Below are 23404 nucleotides of genomic sequence, written 5' to 3'. Positions count from 1 at the left end.
CAGCGCGCACCGCGTCTCCAACGGCATCTCTCTCCAACGTATATGGACCCTTTCAACAATAAAAACAAAAACAATGCTTGAACGTTCTATTTGGGCCCCAATCTACTTCCTTTGCATCAGAGCCATATAAAGGTAGAGTTGCGACAATTAGGCCTGTCAAACTCGATTCCTTTTAAGGATCCGGGTTATTCTGAGTCACTCACTAAACTGATCCGGGTTGAACGAGTCACTTGAGTCAGTATTGCTAAATCGCAAAGAAATTCAGTCCTACGTTCAAGCAGTGCCGTGGGGTGCTTCATTTCGTTAAGTGCCTTCTCATGTTGGATGTGGATCCTCCATGATCCTCCAGGCAACTAATATTACTATTAATCATGGCTATACTGTTAGGTAGCCTAATATCATATAATATAATATAATATAATATAATATAATATAATATAAAATAGCCTAATATAATAGCATCAAAACCTCCACCCACTCACGGGAAAGAAAGCAGTTTGAGCCAGACTGTTTATTTATTGTCTTAACCTAGCCTAAGCAATTGACTTTCAATGTAGACATAGATACAGGAACGTAGAAATGCCCTGCAGTGAATAAATTATTATTATTGTTATTATTATTATTATTATTATTACTACTACTACTATTCTCATTAGGCCTATTATTATTATCACCTTGACACGAGTAGAAACTAGGCTACTCGCTCGTCTACAGATCCACTCATGTAGCCGGCTGATTCGACTGACTCGCACTCATAACAACATAACGTAACCGGTCCGCCCGGCTGATCCAAATGACCCAGGTAGGCTAGCCTACTCAAGCAACTCCATACAGAGCTTGCAATGTTTCGGACTGTCTTCGCGACCTAATTGCATTTTAAAGTAGGCTATGCGTGCAGAATATATGTTATTTCAGAAGTGAACGCATGGCTTTTGTTGTGGATTTTCTTTTAACCTTGACGAGGAGTTACTCGTGTCACAATTGCACTTGCTAGGTTTCACAATAACCAAATCCTCCCGAGCCACAGACAACACAGAGGCAGTAGTAGTAGTATAACAACAATATTTATTAGTACAAGCAGCATAAAACACTGTTCGGCATAGGGGGAAGTGAGATCTAGACCACCACTAGAGGGCAGGAGCACGCACAGCACGCTAGCACACTGACTGACAGCTCACGAGTTTAACCAGCTTCATATGTATACCCACACACCAAGAAACCTGTTACCATAGCAGCACACACATCGCAAGATAACACACCAAAATCTCACTACAAAATGTCTCACAATGGGCAAACACACCAGGGCACAAAATGCACTCAGAAAAAGTCACCCGCCACACAGTAAGGCGAGAGCAGCAGACAATGGCAGGGGATGTAATATGCTGTCCACCCCTGGTGGCGCCACTCCCCTTCCGACAGTCTTTAAGTGGAGGGAAAAGACAGTACTGGTCGGGCAGGCCTCCCTCCGACCAGTACGAAAGTATTTCTGGAAAACACAAGTTCCATAGGTTGAACCACTCACACAGTCCCTATAACGTAGTCCGAGTCCAGTCGGCCGAGGCCACGCCCCCAGGGCTCAAGTTGCAGGAAGATTCCGGGATACCCTTCGTGGTTGTGATGTCATCAACGCGAGCCGTTCCGCGGGGATTCCCCACTTCCGGAAACAAACAAACAAAGTGTCTCAGAAGGCAGCTCTCACAAGGCACAACGATAAACACTCTATGGGGTGATGGGCTAATGGTCACTCTGGCTTAATACTACAAGGAGGACTTCCCTTAGCAACGAAGTTTGAGAACGTTGACTCCGAGCCACCCGACGTCTAATCCGATCAGCTGATCCCCTCGTCGGGGGGAATACTCCGTTGTCGCCTCAGCACCGCTGCAAGGGTAGCAACACCAGGAATCAGGACACCGCGAGACAGCACTAAGACAGTTCAACTCAAAGCACAGGTAAGGGAACAATCAACGTTCCTTTCAAAAATACTTAGCGGGCGTAGTATCAGTGATCTTCGGTCCTCATAGCCACTTCCGCGTCTACCGATCGCCCGGCCCTCGGTGCGTTCTTGCGTCGGTTCTTCCCCCCGTTCTCTCTTTGCAGGCCTGTATTTAAAGGGAGATACAGCCTATCCGCAAGCATCAATTTCGGAGACGGCCAGTCCACCATTAGCCATTGAAACAGAGAGGGATCACTTGAACAGACAACCCCGTATGCAGTCCAATTAGGGTATAATCAAACAGGAGTCCACATCATAAACGTCCATAACCAATTAGTCCATCCATATACATCAATGACACCCCATTCAGCCCACAGATAGTCCTTTTATCAACACATATATAAGCCACTTTACACTCGCTCCTCTAAAGATCCACTCATGACAACGTAGCCGGCTGATTCGGCTGACTCGCACTCATAACAACAACGTAACCGGCCCGCCTGGCTGATCCGACTGACCCAGGTAGGCTAGCCTACTCTCCATACAAAGCTTGCAATGTTTCGGACTGTCTTCGCGACCTAATTGCATTTTAAAGTAGGCTATGCGTGCAGAACATGTTATTTCAGAAGTGAAAGCATGGCTTTTGTTGTGGATTTGCTTTTCACCTTGACGAGGAGTCGCCCCTCTAAAGATCCACTCATGACAACGTAGCCGGCTAATTCGGCTGACTCGCACTCATAACAAGATAACGTAACCGGCCCGCCGGGGTGATCCGACTGACTCAGGTAGCCTACTCAAGCAACTCCATACAGAGCTTGCAATGTTTCGGACTGTCTTTGCGACCTAATTGCATTTTAAAGTAGGCTATGCGTGCAGAATATATGTTATTTCAGAAGTGAACGCATGGCTTTTGTTGTGGATTTTCTTTTAACCTTGACTAGGAGTTACTCGCTCCTCTAAAGATCCACTCATGACAACGTAGCCGGCTGATTATACAATTATACTGAGCATACAAAGCCACCCCCCTCCCCCACATTGGACTTTCAGACCATATCACTGTTATGCTAATGCCCGCATACAGACAAAGGGTAAAAGCGAACAAACCGGTTCGTAAGCAGGTAAAAGTGTGGCCTGAGGGAGCCTCCGATGCTCTTCAAGACTGCTTTGACACAACAGACTGGGAAATGTTTAAGCAGGCAGCCACTTACAACAACCGGACAGACATAGAGGAGTATACAGACACTGTAACCTCTTACATCACCAAGTGCATCGATGATGTGACCCACACAAAAGACATCATCACTCGGGCTAACTGGAAGCCATGGCTGACAGGGGATGTCCTCAGGCTGCTGAGGGCCAGAGACAAAGCCTACAGAGCTGGGGATGAAGCTGGCATGAAAACAGCGAGAGCCAACCTGTCCCGTGGCATCAAGGAAGCAAAAAAGGAATACACTCACAAGATAACCACCCACTTCAAAGACAGCAGGAACGCACAAAGCCTATGGCAGGGCATTCAGGCCCTCACGGACTACAAGCCCGCGCCACAGAGCTGTGAGAGCAACATCCCTCTGCTCAACAACCTGAACCGCTTCTTTGCTCGCTTTGAAGCACAAAACAGCACCTGCCCACAGAAGACCCATCCTCCTCTACATGAGCAGCCCCTGTGCCTCTCTGCCGACAGCGTGAAGAGGACACTTGCTGCTATCAACACCCGTAAGGCAACAGGTCCAGACAACATCCCAGGTCGTGCGCTGAAGGACTGCGCAGGGGAGCTTAAGGATGTCTTCACAGACATCTTTAACACTTCCCTGAAGCAAGCCATCGTCCCATCATGTTTCAAAGCTGCCACCATCATACCGGTGCCGAAGAAAACTGCTCCATCCTGCTTCAATGACTACCGCCCTGTGGCACTGACACCCATCATCATGAAGTGCTTTGAGCGGCTTGTCATGTCACATATCAAAGCCATTCTCCCCCCCACCCTGGACCCCTTCCAGTTTGCATACCGAGCCAAGCGGTCTACAGAGGATGCAATCTGCTCTGCCCTCCACCCAGCCCTCACCCACCTGGAAAAAAGAGACTCATATGTGAGATTGCTGTTTATAGACTTCAGTTCTGCATTCAACACCATAATACCACAACAACTCATCTGCAAACTTGACAAACTGGGACTCAGTACCTACCTCTACAACTGGCTACTGGACTTCCTCTGTCAGAGGCCCCAAGTAGTACGTGTTGGCAACAATACCTCAAGCAGCATCACTCTGAGCACAGGGGCCCCCCAAGGCTGCGTGCTCAGTCCGCTGCTCTTCACCCTGCTGACGCATGACTGCACTGCAACCTACAGCAACAATCACATAGTGAAATTTGCTGACGACACAACTCTGGTGGGTCTCATCACCAAGGGCGACGAGACTCAATACAGGTTGGAGGTCGACCATCTGACCACGTGGTGCAGGGACAACAACCTCCTGCTGAACGTCAGCAAGACCAAAGAGATTGTTGTTGACTTCCGGAGAGGTCACACCCAACACCTGCCACTGACCATCGACGGTGCTGTGGTGGAGAGAACGAGCAGCACCAAATTCCTGGGGGTGCACATCAGTGAAGACCTCTCCTGGACCACCAACACTGCATCACTGGCGAAGAGAGCTCAGCGCCGCCTGTACTTCCTGCGGAAACTCAGGCGAGCAAGTGCTCCACCAGCCATCATGACCACATTCTACCGAGGCACCATTGAGAGCATCCTCTCCAGCTGTATCGCTGTGTGGGACGGAAGTTGCACTGAATACAACAGGAAAGCCCTGCAGCGCATAGTGAACACAGCTGGAAGGATCATTGGTGCTGCACTCCCCTCCCTGAAGGACATTTACACCACCCACCTCACCCGCAAGGCGACCAAAATTGTGAGTGATGCAAGTCACCCCGCTCACAATCTGTTTGATCTACTGCCCTCTGGGAAGAGGTACAGAAGCCTGCGCTCCCGCACTACCAGACTCACCAACAGCTTCATACACCAAGCTGTAAGGATGCTGAACTCTCTCCCTCCTCTCCCCCCTCCACCCTCAGCTACATAACATCCTGGACATTGGATCCACAATGGCCGCCTGCACTACTCCACTTGCACACTTGCACACTTGTACACTTTACAACTTGGTGTTGTTGTCCTGAAAACACAACACTTCTGCTGCTCTTACATAACTTGCACCACTATGCCACTTTCTTTATTACTTAGGTCAAACAGAACTACCCAAGCCTTTTATTGGCCTGACTTTGCACTAGTATTTTATTGACTGTCTACGCACAATTTCAACCAAATTTTGCTGCTCTTATTTTTTCATTATTATATGTGCCCTCTTATTTACTTATTTACTTACTTTTTTGTTTACTTGAATGTTATGTTTGTCTGTGGACTTAAATTGGAAAAATATGTCTTGTCTTCACCGTGGGATAGTGAGAAACGTAATTTCGATCTCTTTGTATGTCTGGAACATGTGAAGAAATTGACAATAAAGCTGACTTTGACTTTGACTTTGATTCGGCTGACTCGCACTCATAACAACAACGTAACCGGCCCGCCTGGCTGATCCGACTGACCCAGGTAGGCTAGCCTACTCTCCATACAAAGCTTGCAATGTTTCGGACTGTCTTCGCGACCTAATTGCATTTTAAAGTAGTCTATGCGTGCAGAACATATGTTATTTCAGAAGTGAAAGCATGGCTTTTGTTGTGGATTTGTTTTTCACCTTGACGAGGAGTTACTCGCTGCTCTAAAGATCCACTCATGACAACGTAGCCGGCTGATTCGGCTGACTCGCACTCATAACAACGTAAACCGGCCCGCCCAGCTGATTCGACTGACCCGGGTAGATACTCAAGCAGCTCCATGAGCGTGCAGTTCGGACTGTCTGCACGACCTAATTGCATTTTAATATGCTACATCTATACACCAAATCTAATTATGTCTAGGCTACATGCAGAACATTGAATGTTATTTCAGAAGTGGAAAAATGGCTTTTGTTGTGGAATTGCTTTTCACCTCGAGGAGGAGCTACTCGCTCTTTCTTGCAGATCCACTCATGACAACGTAGCCGGCTGATTCGACTGACTCGTACTCAACGTAGCTTAACCGGCCGGCTGATCCGACTAACCCGGATTGCTACTCAGCCACTCCAATCTGAGTCCCATGGTCTGTGAGTCTGCAATGTTTCCGGCTCTGCGGGAAGTTAACCAGTTATCTCGAACTGCCTGCTCACTCAGTCGCTTGAGTTGATTTGTGGAGTTGTGGTTGCCTACGAAATTGTTACATTTTTGGCAGCTACGATGGCTAGGGCTAGGAGGCTAGCTAATGTTGCAAGAGGTTTGTGTGTGGCGCTGTTTATCGTTTTAGATTGAATTGTAGTAGGACTCAACTGATCCGAGTTAATGATACTAGAGACTCGCGACTCATGGGTTAATTTAAAGACAAGGGTGAAAGATCCGAGTGAATCACGACTTAAACACCTTTAGCGACAATGGGTGTTCAAAATTCCGTTGGTCACGTGGTTTGTGCAAACCTCAACTAGTTCCCGGAAGTGATTGACAATGGATTAGAATGCATTAAATAGGCTACTGTTCAATGATAGACAGAGCCACGATTTGGGGTAATTGACAGTCAATAAATGCATTGATATACAATATAACACAGTGTAATTATTGTGTAAACTATGTAGTTATCCTACCATTACACCAATATTAAATTAAATTCCAGACCTTATATCTTAGCCTGCTATATAAGGTGACCTTTTTTCCGCCCTTTTACGTGTCACTTAATATTAATTTCTGTACAAAATCAAGACGGGAGATTCTTTAGAAAACAATTGCACCCACCCCATAAGTGTATCTAAATTATCGCTATATAAAATAAATGACCTCGTACAGTGACTCGAAAAGCTGTAAACAGTGTTTTTGAGACTGCGTGTAGCCTACAAAAGCGCATGGAGCTCCTGTGAATTTTGATTTTGCAACGAGAAACTGTAACACTGCTAGTCTAACATTACTTGTTTGAGTTTTCTACCCCGCGTTTCCTCTGGTAGTCACTGATCTGAGCTAATGAGCGAATTACCTAGCCAAGCCTAGCCTATCGTCGCGGGAGAATAAAAAAAAGTTTAAAAGTTTTTTAACATCTCCAGTGTAATGGTGGGCATGCTAAGTTAACCGTAGCATTAGGCCTATCTATTTAGTAACCCCATGGTAATGCGAGTGATCATAATAAAATATAAAACGTGACATGTAAGTCCTTCGATAAATTACCAGGCTATGAACTCATAAACATGAACAGCATTTTGTCATCGTTTGTCATTCACCGTGCTGTGAACAGCATTAAGAGCTTGAGATTCAGACAGGTGAGCACCTGGGAATGGTGTGCATCGTGTCAGAAAATAGCAATTTGATCAGTGATCATGCATCATCAGCGCAAGCTTGGTTTGAAACTTTCTGGGGATGGGGATTTTACAGGATCCTTCATCACTGGGCTAGCCATCACTGGGCTAGTGTGCCCTGCTGTGTTACTTACAACCGGACCCGCGTCACACAGAGCAGGTTGTTTGCGCCATGCCCCTTTTGAGGGGAAAACATTCCCTCAGAACAAGCCAGAGTGAACCGGTAGATGTACCAACCACACAGCTAAGAACCCCTCCCTGAGTTTCTTTTGCCTACCATGTCCTCAAAAAAAAATCCTCATAGAAGAAAATTGTAAAAAGAAAAAGAAGAGAAGACCGTATATTTCTGGTCACTGAGTGGGGTTGTTGCACCACTTCGTACTCGGGAGACTGAAGGGACATGTTTTTATATTAATTGAATTAAGCTTTTGTAGGTATCTTTCACGGTCAACGACCGGCAAAGTGGTTATGTATTGAGTGATCATATTGATTTGTGGTATTTTTTGTTATTATTTACTCCTGCGATTTCTGTACGAATTACGTTTATTGACCATAATTTGCGTTGGAGTTAATGAGAGGGGTTGTTTGTTTTCCCCCCGAAAGGGGCGGGAACGTTTGTCACGAGTCAAGTTCCTGGATGTGCCGGTCTAACGTATATGACCGTGCTGATGCTAACAGCTGCAGCTCCCTCAAATCTAGGTTCTCTCATGCATATTAGGCTAGCTTTTGCCAATGAAAATGAATGCAAAATAAAAAAAACAGTCCTGCTCCTAACTGAAGAAACGTTTACGTTACCAACAATGTTAACAACAAACTCAGTTTCACTGCTGCAAGTACAAAGTTGGCTGTAAATATGCTTCGCCATATTTAATGAACCAGCTAGCTTTGTGATAACAAAATCTTACCTTTTATGTGTTTAGTCCACTGAAAGTTATCCACATAACGATTAAATCCACAGTTATGGAGGAATTGTTTTGGGGAAGCAGTTGCACTTTATCCCACTTTTGCTGCCCTTTTTAAAATTAAACCACTTAAATCCATAGCCTAGATGAGCATTGTGCATAACGTTACAACTATGTTGACATGATGGTAGCAGCTAAAGCTAAATTCCCAAGACACGTCACGTCATACAAGTTGTAGGCTACAAACTGCAAAAACTTAATGACAGCTCGTTCGTGGTGTTGCCTAGTGCTGCCTAATTGAAATGGTATAGGCAAGGTTTATCTTATATTAGGTTATTATGTGTGGCACATTTATTGGGCTTTAGCCTCTTTTAATTTATTTGATAAGGAACTGATAAAAACTGAGCAGCAGAAAAGCTGTCAAAGTCGATACATAAATAGTTTATTATTATAATAAGGTTATTAATACTATTACTTTACTACTATTACTATTGTTTCTGTTAATATTATTATTCGGATGAGCCAATAATGTAAATCTGAGTCTGAAATGTTGGCTACAAACAGTCTGTAACTGCACTGCTGCTATTATAAATTGTTAACTTTCGGGAACTATTTGAGGCTTCCATTAGCCGCCATTGTTGAAAAAAATGGAACATTAGCGTCAATGGAGTTGTCGCAACTCTACCTTTATATCAAAGATCCTTGATTACTAGCAAGATAGAGCAACGTAATTCGTTACTATGGGAGCAAAACGGGACAGTTCCGGTCTGCATAAGTGGGAGTGTCACCCTACGTCACTAAATAAACTTTCTCTCTTAATGAGCAATAACAACAGATAAACATAATTGTGTTCACAGTATTATCAAAGATTCTAGAACAGAGCAAGATAGATCAGTTACGTCATAGGCATGAAGTACGCTCTGAGCCCGACAGGGCGCCATTTTGGTAAGCTCAGCGCAACATTACATATACAGTTCCAATTCTATGAGCCCACCTGAACAGCTGTTTTTAACGTTGCCAGCTGTTTTTTTTTTTTTACTCGGTAATGAACTGCAAGAACTGACAATGTGAAAGGCCTGATTTATCTTTTTCCAAGTTTACACTGAATAAGGAGAGGTAAATAGGCCTATTATTTAGACAGAAGTAGCTATTGCACTGGTAAATAGATCACATAAATTCCCATTGAGAGACTGTATAGCCTACTGATAAGCTAGCTAGCAGGCAAACTAACTTAGCTAACGTTATATTATCACCATTGTTTTTTTTCTACCTGTAGGCTATACGTTAACCCTTTGTTCACGGCCTGCTTAAACACAGCGCATAGGCATAGCCTAGGCTATTATTATCAATCACTAATAAGGTCAAGATTTCACTCAAGCGTCTGGTGTAACTTAAATAAATGCAAATAGTTGGCCTAGGCTAAACACAACCGTGCTTGACACTAATTATTATCGTTTCCATGCAGTCAAAAATTCCCAAATTGTCCTGCTTGCCTATGTGAAATGCATATGACCACAGAAGTTCGTTTTCAAAAATCATTAGCCTATATACAGGCTGGAGCCAAATTAAAACATGTCTTTGTAAATGGCTTTGTAAATTAGGCTACGTTTAATTAAAAAGTGTTTCTTGCGTGCGTTCATTCTCTCATTCCCTCTCTAAAATGTTCCTGTTCTAGGCTGGCCAAGTGCATGAACCCAGCATCGGTGCGCGCGTCACATGAAACACAATTGAGACAATAGATTGACCATATTGTACAACTGCAACGCCTTATCATAGGCATGTTATATTCATGACATGAAAAGTGGAACTTATAGAACGAAAATGAGAAATTGCGCAGTCGGCTAAACGTTTTAAACTTGCGCAAAACTGATGAACCCAGTATCGGCCATTGACCATTGGACAATCCTACCACAAAACCTTTCCATAGGCATGGAACGTTTATGACATAAAAAGTGGAATATGAACGCATTTCATCACACCTGACAAATAAACAGGGCTGTGGCCGCGATTTGACTGATTTATTGAGCTCTCAGCGCAGTGCTGACTTGCGCGTCTTTGATGAGCGTATACGAAGGAAAGCCCTCTAATCGGACGGGCAAGACTGACAAGGAGGCCAGCCCGTGGCTACGCGTAGCCTATGTCAAACAGGTGCTTTCTCTTCGACCTCCACAAATTAAGCTACAGTTAATTCCGTAGTCGTTTGAATAAGTTTGCGATTGACAACGCGACTGACAACGTTGTGATAAATAGGCATTCTAACTTTTGCAAAGTCAACTTGAATGCATCAATTTTGAACAAAGTTGTGTAGGCTACACCGCGCCAGTTGTAGTCTGCATGAAGTTCTTGCACAAGCCACCGTTTTGATTTCCGTAGGGGAGATGCGGGCTGAACCCGCTTGAGGGAGAGAGGTGCAGGGAGAGAATGGGTGCTCTACACAACGCACATCTCTATGAAATAATGTAGCCTAGACTAATCCATATTTTAAATATTTTAAAAACAATCATGGAAACAATGTCAATAGGCGAGACAGATATTGTGAGTAGGCCTAATGCAGGAATGGACGTTACAGTTATTTAGTAACTATAACGAATTACTGAAATTTAAATTGTAATGTGTTACCTTTAGACTACTTCGTTTCCCAATAAAGTAACGAAATTACAGTAACACGTTACCCCCAACACTGGCCTATTGAACTTTGGTGGATGATGGACAGATGTCAGTGCCCTAGCCTAATTTACCCTCGGAAATAATTCTACATTGTCTTTATACAATATATTTAACTGGTCTAGACATGGTGTGGTCTATTGGATTTCACGTAATTTCAACATACAGCTTTACAGAATAAATATTGATAACATGTTAGGATCAGCGCCATAGGATTCCCACGATAGCCAGCGTCTGTGACGACACCTGAGCTTACCAAAATGGCGCCCATAGAGTCATAGAACGTACTTCAACATATCCAACGTATTCTCCTGCCAGTAATCTATCTTGCTCTGTTCTAGAATCTTTGGTATTATTGTCCATAATCATGTGTGATACCAATGAATCATTTTTAAGGACATGATATGAATAATTTAATTAGTCATGTGAACCGAGCTAGCTAGCTAGCTAACGCTAGCTTAAAATGCTATACAAGTGGATGGTAGTAGCTATGGCAATACAGCTATGCGCTAACAAGTGACTAGTAGTTGAAGGACTTCGCTTAAACTTAATATACTGTTGCAAATTCGCTTGAGTATAAACTATCCACTTTAACTAATGTCAGTAGTGTTATTCAGCTAGTTGTCATTTCAAAGAAATTACACTTCTCCGTTTAAAATGTTACCTTAGCTAAGAGGCTAGCTAGCATGATAACAACCGGACAGTAACTGGCAGCAGCATGGTCTAATATTAAGTTATTTTATTACAAATCCGAACACTAAAAAATTACACTATTAGGCTTGAAATGATCCCAAACACTTACAGATTATGACACAATTTTCCAAAAAACCCTCAACAAATCCAGAAAGACAAAATGACAAATGTATTGGTAAAATTCCACAAGTCTCCATTGACATTAGTGCAGCAAGGGCTTACTCTGGTCTGCATAAAGGGGGATTTTCCCCCCTCCCCCTTGCAATAATCGAACGCGGAAATTGTCGAACGTTTGCGCCTCTCGCTCCGCTTGAACCCTCTCTGTTTATATGGCTCTGCTCTGCATTAAGATAACACATGGAATGTAAAAAAGGAAGTCTTGTGGGGCCAACTATGATGCTGATAATGGAACTCTATGATGCTGGTAATGGAACATATTGAAAGGGTCCATAATCTATGGTTTAAACATTAGCTATCCTAAGATAAATTGTCCCGACATTACAAAACCCCATTAAGAAAGACAACAAACACTATACAATTAATTCATAACAGTAGGTCTATACAATTCATTCATAACAGCAAATTGAATACTCTTGACGTTACTTAGTAGCCTAGGCTATAGGCCTAGTTTATAATTAAGATTAACAAACGTTAGGCCAATATTTTACGGGACTCAATACAGTTAGAGAACAGTGTATCTACATATGTTACATGTTTTTATCCAACAATACAAAAGAAAATCATGTATATTTTGTGTATATTTATCTAGTATTTATCAATTATTATCATATTCAATATGATATTGGTCGGAGCATAGTCGCTATACATACCTGCCTCACTCAGCATAAACCAAAGATTCTAGAACAGAGCTCTGTTCTAGAATCTTTGGCATAAACATCAACTGAGGAGGCAGTAAACATTCTGGTTGTTATGGTAACCGGAACAGTCAATGTGTCAAATATTAATCAACACAGGTATTAATTAAATAAACAAGTAGTAACAAATACATTTACAAATAAATAAAAGTTAGATTTGCTGAAACAGTTTCTCACCATTACAAAGAGTAGGCTAGGCCTAAGGCAAAACAAATAGCCTAGTAGCCTAATGAAACATACGGATTCATGCAGTATCTTTGCAACATTATTAAATTAATCTGTCACCATATGCCTACGTTTGCAAAGAGGAGAACATTTTAATTTGATTCACAATGAAACATTAGGCCTACATTTAATTTACATGTTGACAATGGGTAGTTTTGGTTGTTGTTGGTTGCGTTATTGCATCCCTTTTATGCCTATACAATGCGAAATTGTTCCCTCACGATTGGAAGCTCCTGTAGCCGTAGCCTATACGCATTTCAAAACATCGCAACGTGAAATGCCACAAAAAGCTGTTTGTGAATAGGTCTTAGTGAGTTAGGAGTCCTCTTGACTTCTTTTAAGCTATCCCAGACTTAGGTGCTACTTTTAGGTCTAAAATGCTTCGTGAATTACTTTTAGTGAAAAAAATCCTAAAAAAGAGTCCTAAAGTTAGGAGTGACACGCCCATTATTTTTAGGAGTTGCTCCTAAATTCGCCACTTAGGAGCTACTTTTAGCCTTAAAATTCTTTGTGAATACGGCCCCAGAACCATTTTAAGAATGTATGTAGCCATACATCTGTAACATTAAATTGATATTGGTGATATCTTACAAATTGTAGCTGCGTTAAATTTTAGCCTTTGGCTCCAAATCCGTTTCCCATTCAATATTTGAACACGGATGCTGAGCGCATGCTGCTCGCACGTATAGACAGTAGGCCTAAAGGAGGGAAAAGCTTGCTCTGGTGTAGCCAATACTGTAAAAAATAGGGGTACAAGGAGGGGAAGAACAAAACAAATGCAAAGAGCAAAGCAAAGTAGTAATTTCTGATAAATTTTGAGCTATAGAACATGTTTTCGTTCATCAATAGACAATGACGGAAAAATATTAGCCCTACATTTGTTTTGAGATTAAAAATGTATCTCCCTGAGGACTATGTTTTGAACAATGTGTTGTTCTTCTTTTCTTCTCCTCCCTCCTCATCCTCTCTCCTTTCCCGCTCCTCTCTTCGCTTTGAGCTATATTTTTGGCCAACTGCAACTATGCACATCGTACATGCAAGCGGCAGCGTTGCGCTATGAAACCCATTATTGTCAATGGCTTTCGCACGCAAGAACCAGCCTGCCGCTGAGCTGAACAACGTGCAGTGCAAGCAGCATTTTGCCACCTAACCGCTCTAGCGCATGCTGCGTTCAAAGTTGAACCATGTTGAACTTTGACCACGGCGTGCTGTAAATCATAGGTCTTTTGCGCTGAGCCTGGTGGCAACCACAACATAAATCAACATTACCTCAAAAGCAAGCGCAGCGCATGCCATGTACAATGTGACTCCCCTTCTCTATTTTCCTTGTTTCCAACTCTTCTTATTTATTGCAGATGTATTTGTTGTTATTTGTATAACTCATGATTCCCTTTTCTCCACCTCGTTTCCTTTATTTCCATCCTCTCTCGTTCTTCACCCATCTCTTCATTCATTCTCTGTCTTTGTCTGCTTTCTCTTAATTTTTTTACATCAGCTATTTCTCCTGTTCTTCATTTCTCTCCATCCAGGAAACTCTTCCTCATTTACTCCATCTTTTTTTTATATATACTTTTATTTTTCACAAGTTTTCTAAACAATTGTACATAGCGCCACAGTGCAGCCATGTACATAAATATACAAATATACAGCACAATATACATACACAAATATCCTCTACCCACCCCCCACCCTCCCCAGTCCTCATGCATCCTCATAACCTATCCGTTCAAGTTTATATTTAGAGTAAAGTGAACCTACATCTTTGTGCCCTCAATCAAAAAGAAAAAATAGGGTATACCCCACATACATACAAAAAAAGAATGTACATAAAAAGAGGCATAAATAAAAAGTAACACAAATAATAATAATTAAATACAGGTAAGTCATTTAGTCATCCTCAAGGTAGCCCTACTCCTCTTCCCAGTCTACTACAGAAACCTCATCAAAATAATCCATGAAAGAGCCTCAGGTGGAATAGAATTCTCCCACATTTACTCCATCTTGATCATGCGCCAGACCACACCTTATGTCGTTAATTGCCATACCCCTAGGTGCAAGGTTTAATAAAAGTGGAGCATGGCGAAAAAATCCTAATTTATTTAGTGTAAGATAAGAATAAGCCTTGCGCCACCTTGCGCTGGGTGCATGATAGGGCCCTTAATACGTCTGGGCAGGAGGCAAGCCTTTATGACATTGACTGCCAAACTTCAAACGGATTTTGCTCAATTTAGATTGCTACCTTATTTATTAATTAGCCATTACTTGAAATTTAGTAGGCCTAAATCAGTCATACTACTACTAAAAAAAGGTGAAAATGCTTGTCCCTTACTTTTGCAGACCCCAAACCATTCACTTTGACCCAATAATCACATAATTATATATTCTATAATATAGACTGTCCTTCAGATAATAAGAGTTTATATATTAATCGAAATTAATCATGTTATTTAGGCTACATATCACAGAGCTGAATGACTAGCCTCCTGTCCCTTCCAGATTGTTCTTCTGTCTTGTGGTTGGAATAACAGGCAAGAGACGGTGTAGGCCAGTACAACCACCAATATTGTTTTAGGCCACAGGTTCTCAGGTTCTCAAACTTTTATATCCCCCCCCCAACCATTCTACAGTGCCTACTACCACTACTATTACAGGGATTGGTGATGCACTGACACCTCAGTTTCCCACAATTCTGCAATCTCAATTACACATGAAACAATGTTAAATATTTTCAAAGCTGTGAAGTTCTCGCTCAGTTTTGTACAAACACACAACCTCAGCTTTTTGGTGGCCTCCTGCGTGGGAGCCGAGGTCCCGTTTCCCGCAGGTAGGCCAGCAAGACCGATTTCCTGCAGTAGGTAGTCGTGTGAGGCCCACACCAAACGAGCCCACACACTTCCCGACCCTTTCACACATCAGCCTCACTGACCTCCGCTGCAGCCATGGCCCCAATCAAGGCGTCACGCAAACTCCCTGAAGTCCTGCGCGCCACATGGAATGCTGCCTCTGTCCCCACACATGGCCCACTGATGGGCCCAGCACCTGGAGGATGCCACCTGAAAGACCTGAGGGGCTACGCAGGCCCCGAGGCCGACCAGGAGAGATCTCCCGCTGGAACCACTGCCTCCTGTAGACACAACGCCCAAAGAGCCCAGCAGACCCAAGCGCCCTAAAACCGGCAAAGCACGTCGCGAGTCCACTCACAGAGTGGTCCTTGGGTGAGCGCCGAGGCGCTGTGTGTCTGTGGGGACTTGGACTCAGACAGGTAAGGGTTCAAAAGCCCGGCAAGCTCCAAATATTGTTCATTCATTCGTACTTTCAAATTAATCCTAAGCACCACAAACACACTAATAATGCTTCATCCTGTTCTTCTAGTCAGTCAGAGTGTCCATTTGTCAACTCCCGGTCCCCAATTCACTCACCATCAGTTGGACAAACTGGTACACATAATTCTACTAATACCTGCACAACAATTAGAAGGGTCCAAGCATAACAGAGGAGAGGACATTTCATTGTCCATCCTATGAAGAAGCCACAAACGCCATCGATGCTACAAGGCATAAATATGTGCATACTAGGAACATACTGTTCCTCTAGGTTTGGCCAGAGGATGATAGAAATGGATTAGAATGGTGTGTCGGCGAGGATTTGGATGTAGATAGGTAAGGCTACTCAACAAACACCCATATCAGTACAAATCAATGCTCAGTGTCAGAAACATAGTACATTGCTTTTAGTAATCTGCTTCTTTTTCACAGTTAAAGGGGTCCGTCTCTATACTTCCAGTTCCCATCTACTCAACATCAGCTGGACACACCAACAAACTTGTCGCTACTTAGACCAGCGCAATGACTTAAAGACTTGACATTTTAGGTGTTGCATCTGCATCACAAGCCACATCATCCATGCTCTTGATCATTTATTCCTGCACAATAAGAGAACACACTACCCCTAAAGGATGACAGGGAAGGAAATGTGTGACAGTGGGGACTTGGGTTTAAACAGGTACGTAGTTAACTGAGTAAGTGTCCATTTAACATGCCTTACTGCCATAAACACACAGTATAATTAAGTAATAAGCCCGTAGATTATAATGATTTTAGAACAGCTAAGGGACGTTGTTAGGCACAACTTTGAGACGCAGCTATACTCTAACTTTTGTACCGAGTTGTGGTAGCGCAGTAGAACGAAATGTGGTCAAGGTGTATGTTTGTGCTGGGTTTTACAACGGCATCAAACGTGATTCAGCCAATCATAATTAAGGTCCGAAACTATCCGTTTTAGAATATGTTGATGTTTTCTACTTCTCTTTTACAGCCGAAGGGGGGTATTTGTCTACTTCCAGTCCCCATTTACTCAACACTGACTGGACAGACAGGCAAACTTGTCTCTACTTAGACCAATGCAATAATGATATGAAGAAGAAAAAAAGAACAGGAAAAAAAGATGGCACATTTTGCCAAGCCACATCACGCCACCTATGTGCACACTAGAGAGCACACTCCTCTAGGATAACAACAGAAGGAAATGTGTGTCAGTGGGGACTTGGATTTAGAAAGGTAAGTGTCCATTTAACATGCATTGCTGCCACAACACAGTATAATGATTTATACTCTCTGCTTACATTTTATAGTTGTGGAATTCATCTGTTTACTTCCAGTCCCCATGTAGCCTACTCACTCCAACTGTAATTTGAGGTCAGTCTGGACTTGTTCCATTGAGAATCAACTATGCCCGAGCTAGAGCGATCGAACCGACTGCACCATTCAAATTGTTTGGCTTTGTACAATGGTGGACAGATGAGCAAAGGTTCCTCGTCTATCACGTCACCTGAGCGTGCTTGGTTTATTTTGTTTGCAACAAAAAGCCTGTCAGTAGATGATAGAAATTTAGATTTCATCGCGTCTGTTGTACAAGATATTGACAATGCAATAACTAAAAAAAACAACTACCAGAAAACAGCATTAAGGCATTTGTGGAGAATAATTAGGCTATTTTGTTTGCTTTTATTGGTTAGGTCTATCCAATTTAGTGCAGAGGCATTTCCACCCCTGTATCAGTTAAAACACTTCCCATAATCAAATCCCAATAGACCTATGATGTTTCTCTCTGCTGATCTCATGTGCTGCTGATGCACAAATTCTCTACATTACAGAAGTCTTTATCTTTGTGTTTGATTTGATCTTTGGGGCATTATTATCAGTTGTATGTGAGGTAATAGATTTTGTGCACCTAAGATCCGGGGTTAAATCAAGGTTTTGAGCTAGACCACTCGCAATGGTTTATGTTGCAGCAGGCATTGAGCCACGTCAAAATAAATGTTATTTTCAAATCACTGACAAGGCTCAAAATAGCCTTACACTTCGGTGGTGGTGTGGATAGGGTCAAACCCAGGTATTGTAATCTTGCCTTCCTTCATGTTCCAGTAAACATGCATCATGTTCAGATGCAACACAATAAGTATAAAATGTACTGAGCCATGTTACCTTCACATTTGTTCATAGTTGTTGATATTTGGACAGAATGCAGCATCTTGGTGCAGGAACTAGACCAGTTGATCAATCTAATCCCCTGCTGACATCACTTCCTAAGGAAACCCTCTACACAGATGTGATGTGAGAAATAAAAAGGAGGGAGGGAGACAGCAAGAGAGACTGACACTGACATTTTTTAAGGGATTTTTGTGTGATCTCTGAGAAAGTGACATTTGTACATCTAGAATTTAGAGTGTTCACCCCCATACACATAAGATTGTCAGGCAGAAAGAGAGGAGAAAATAACTCGTCTAAATGGCAGCAGTTACTGAAGTCTGCCTTTTGCTCCTGCTGCTCCTTGATTCTGCTTTACTGGAAGAGCCTATACACCTGTTTCTGGTGCAGGGACAAAAGTCTGGCATACATTCGATGTGCAGTGGAGAAGGTTCCTATGCTTTGTTCTATCGATCATCACTGGAGGGAGACCAGCTTATCTTCAACACATCTGGTCTTCTGGCTACAGCAAGGCATGCCTTCACTAATGTCACACAGGCTGACAGTGGTGATTATTATGTAGACTGCTGGAATCAGGGCAATATCACTGGTAAGGAAAAGTACAATGTGGTTGTCTGTGCAGAGGAGGTGTCCACTGAAGAAATGAAATTGCCATATGGACAAACTGTAGACTTTGAGTTGAAAGACTTCAATGTGACACGAGGAGATGTACTCCACATTTACAGTGTCAGGAGGGCTTTCTCCTACTGGGGTGACCACTACTTTGGGTTTTTGTTTCTTAATACAAGTAATCATTTAGAGACTCTGGATGATGGCCTGAGATTCAGAGTGCAGGTTCTAGCAAACAGTACTGTCCGCATCTCAGCTGAGCAAGGAGCCTATGTCAGTAGATTTTTCTACCATATCTGGAGTGGAAATGTTTGTAGAATCAGACAAACTGTCAGTGTATCTTTGGGATTAAAAACCCTCTTTTTAAAACATGGACAGAGCGCCACACTTCCTTGTTTGGTTCGAGCTTCAGAGGACCAGTCTATCGACTGGTCAGCACATGGTCAATATGTTTTGTCATCTTTCAAGAATTATCCCCCACAAGTTTACAAAGCCTCAGATGAGATGTATATAGTGAATGGGAGTCACACTGGAAATTATTCTTTGGTTATTCCGTTTGTTAGAGCAAATCTCTCTGGAGAATACATGTGTGTAGACGCAAAAGAGATGTTTCCAAATTTCTATCCTTTTGAGGAAATAACCATATTTGTATGTGCAGACCTAGACCCCATAAACAAGACATTTTATCGAGGCAGCAGAGTTATTTTTGTGTGTGACCTGACAGATTTTAACCACACCAGTAGCATCCATGTGCAATGGTACCGTCAAAGAGGACTGGATGAGGAGGAGCTGATTCTGGAACATGATTCTGACCTGAACACACTGGCATATATACCTCCATTCGGGCTCCAGGGCAAGGTGAACTCAACCAGCCCTCAGACCTACCTGGCCATGTTTGATCTCTCACCTGAGGACAGTGGGGTGTACCGGTGCAAAGTCTGGGGTAGATTCACTCACCAAGGCAGAAAAGACATGCGACCACTGCAATTTTGTTCGGAGAGAAGAATCAACCTGGAGTACAAGGACACTTTTGCCACTGACTCAGTCTTCTACCGTATTTACACTTCCATGATGGGCTGTGGACTCCTGGCGATGATCTGTGCTCTGGTATATGTGGCTGTGAAGAACAGACAAAGTGACCAAGCTTCCAAGAAAATACACCTGACTCCAGCTGAAGCAAAGGAAAATCTCACCTGAGAGGGAGACCCATGGGGAGATGAAGAAATAGGCACTGCAGGTGACTGCTGAATGTTGTGGCTTTTCATGTTTTATATGCAAGCCATTGTCCATCCTCCATCTCAGGCAAGCATCCCAAATCTGCAACAATGCAAACAATTCCATTACAATGTGTCTTGCTGTGTGTTAAGCACTGTAATTTGAAAGGAAGAAAAGAAAAAAAAATAGAAAATTATACTACTGTTAAAAGAAGTCAATAGTTATATAATTTAGTACTACAACTTTTACTTTGCATTTTAAATTCTTTGTACAGTTTTTATCTAAATGTATGTTTAATAAAAAACAGTTTCCATTAATTACAGTCAGGTGGGAGACCTGTGGTTGTAATAAAAGTCAGTATATTACTATTACTTGTTTGTATTTTACATACAATTCTTTGTACAGTTTCTATCAAAATGTATGAATTTCATTTCAAGACTTTTGGAAACGGTCAGACCTCTTCTCTTGATAAATAATTTGCTACAAACTCTATAATCCTCTTCTCATTATGTCATTATGTCATTATGGGATAGGAAAAAACAATGTATTGTCAATTATCTTAAATCGGCACTGCAAATGAAACATGAATACACATTGACAAAAAATATGTAAATACTGTTTGTTAGTGTAGCCTAATATTGCAATAAACATTTTTCAAGCCTTCACTGAATGTTTACGTTACATAGAAATATTGGTCTTATTCCACTTCCCCTCTTTTAAGCATTTGACGCAGCACTTGAAAGAAAAAGCGAGTACAGGGGTCTTAAGTCAAGTTCGGGAAAAGCAAATGACAAACAACGCATTTGCTTAAACATAATTACACACTTATTAACAGATGAGAAAGGGTGTTTCTGCCTCAGTAAAGATCTTCACAGAAATTCCACAACATGCCATTTGAACTGAAATGGACAGCAACTAATATGTTTCTAAAACAACAGCATAAATATAATGTTACTGATTAAAGAGTGTAATGGTGTCATATGTTTATTTACAGTAAGGCCATTGCTATGTTAAACACAACATTAGTGCAAGTGGAGTTCAGCTGAGATGATTATCAGAATTGAAAAGTGCATGTAAATGAAATGCACAGCAACTAATACCTTTCTAAAACAACAGCAACAACATAATGTTACTGATTAATACATTAGTGCAAGTGGAGTTCAGCTGAAATGATTATCAAATTTGCTGAGCTGAAAAGTGCATCTAAATGCTTTTGGAGGAGTGCAGGATGTGAATATCACAGGTATGGCTTACACAAAAGAACTCAGTGTCTCCATGAATACACGGCAATTTGGTTTGGCTTTAGAAAACACTACTCTACAGAAACAGCCATCCTACACCTAACAGAGCATATCAGATTACACCTCGACAAAGGTGAAGTTGTTGGAGCTGTATTGCGTAAAGCCTTTGACACCGCTAATCACAACGTACTTATATCTAAACTCGCCAACCTCAATCTTTCGTCTAAAACACTTGCCTGGATATTGTCATACCTATCCAACAGGGTACAGTGTGTGAAAATCAAAGATGTGTGCTCTAGCAATTTGAAGTGCACAACGGATGTACCTCAAGGATCTGTGTTAGGCCCACTACTTTTTAGTCTTTACATCAATGACCTTCCACAGTACTGTCATGGAACAGAGGTACAACTATACGCCGACGGCACTGTTCTATATACACATGCTAAATCAGCCCAGCTAGCAGCTGAGAAACTAGCCAGTGCCCTGGATGGAGTGGTTGAGTGGCTAGACCAATCTTGCCTTACTTTAAATGTAAGCAAAACAAAAGCCATGGGTTTTTTTTCTAAAACTAAGCTGCACACCCCAGAAGTAAACACCTGCATTAAGGGTGAACAAATTGAGACTGTCACTGAATTCAAATATCTTGGTGTTGTATTAGATACAAACCTCAACTTTAAAAAACACATTAAGAAAATTACTAAAACTATTAAATACAACTTGGCAAATTCTAGACAGATTAGATCCTCTCTGTCCACTGAGGCTGCAAAGATATTTCTCCATGCCCTCATTTTCTCACACATCTCATACTGTATTACCTGTTGGGGGCAGGCCAGTCCAACAACAATTAGGCCATTAGAATCTTTGTACAAACAGGCTCTGAAAGTATTTGACAAAAAGCCATTAAGGTATCATCATTGTGAAATACTATTCAAACACAATCTACTCACCTTTGAACATTTTAGTATTTTCAAATCTGTGCATAGCTTACAAAATTTTAAAAGGCTTGGCCCCTACCTGTCTGCGCCAATTTGTCTCCTACCGTGCCGCTGACTCTGTAAGGTCAACTAGAATGGACCCTTTCAAGAGAGTTCCATTATCAGCATCATAGTTGGCCCCACAAGACTTCCTTTTTAACATTCCATATGTTATCTTAATGCAGAGGAAGTAGATTGGGGCCCAAATAGAACGTTCAAGCATTGTTTTTGTTTTTATTGTTGAAAGGGTCTATAGCTTCCATACACAATTGCACTGTACCCTTTTGTTCTTCAGCCTTTGGACAGGCAGCTTTCTCTCTCAATGCCATTACCCAATGCAATTGAGCAGTGCTCTCCCATGCCCACATCCACGGCTGAAGTGCCCTTAAGCAAGGCACCTAACCCCTCACTGCTCCCTGAGCGCCGCTGTAGCAAGGCAGCTTATTGCTTCACCTCACTGTGTGTTCACTGTGTGCTCTGTGTGTTCACTCATTCACGGATGGGATAAATTTGATAAATAAGACCAAATTTGACCAAATGAGAATAAATGAGACCAAATTCCTTGTATACACAATTATACTTAGCCTATAAACCTGATTTACATTTTACATTTACATTATGTGAAAGACAAACAACCTTCTTCCCCATCACCCAGACTATATGCACTAGTTCTGTGGTCTGTGGACAGGTGTCATATCAACTTTGTGACCAATGTGTTTTGTTACATTTCAAGAGGGGAATATCATTGGGCTGTTGAAACAAAACAAATTATGCAGTTTAGAATAAAGTCTTCCACAGATAAGTAAATCATTATACTGCAAGCCCATTAGTAATTGCTGATTATGTGTGCATATTTGACCACACAAAGCCTTGCATTATACTCAGAATGGTCATTGCATTTGATTGATGTTAAATATAAGGTATTGGTGGCCGTCTGAGCCCATTTTATTAATGTTCTTATGGCAATCAGGTTTTATGGAGTGGTGTGTATGTGTACGTGAATTTGTGTTTAGAGAAGAGATATTGTGAAATAGCTGACTTTTGTCTTATGCACATTAGAGTTTATCTGTCTTCCTTTAAGATAAGTGATTGTATGACTGTATGTGTGTTGTGCAATACTGTTCTTGGTGTCGTCACTAAACTGTCAAGAGAACCACTATCTTCACT

General features: G+C 42.0%; 1 protein-coding gene across 10 annotated transcripts in view; it reads right to left on the bottom strand.

Annotated features, from left to right (window-relative positions):
• Nucleotides 1-22333, bottom strand: part of LOC121684466 — a 30599-nt gene extending 8266 nt beyond the window's left edge. For 2 of the 10 annotated variants that reach the window (XR_006023141.1, XM_042064522.1), the window contains exons 1-3: nucleotides 22278-22333; nucleotides 20001-20124; nucleotides 18196-19924 (exon numbers count right to left, since the gene is read on the bottom strand). The gene's annotated coding sequence lies outside the window, so the exon portion shown is untranslated. Of the gene's footprint in view, nucleotides 1-1522; nucleotides 2433-18195; nucleotides 20125-22078; nucleotides 22140-22277 lie in introns of those variants that run through there. The other 8 variants (XM_042064525.1, XM_042064527.1, XM_042064526.1 and 5 more) reach the window with 8 other exon arrangements.
• Nucleotides 22334-23404: the final 1071 nt, after the last annotated feature.

This window comes from Alosa sapidissima, chromosome 15 (assembly GCF_018492685.1).
Source record: "Alosa sapidissima isolate fAloSap1 chromosome 15, fAloSap1.pri, whole genome shotgun sequence".
Taxonomy (NCBI): domain Eukaryota; kingdom Metazoa; phylum Chordata; class Actinopteri; order Clupeiformes; family Clupeidae; genus Alosa; species Alosa sapidissima.
This window is presented reverse-complemented; position numbering and strand designations above follow the sequence as displayed.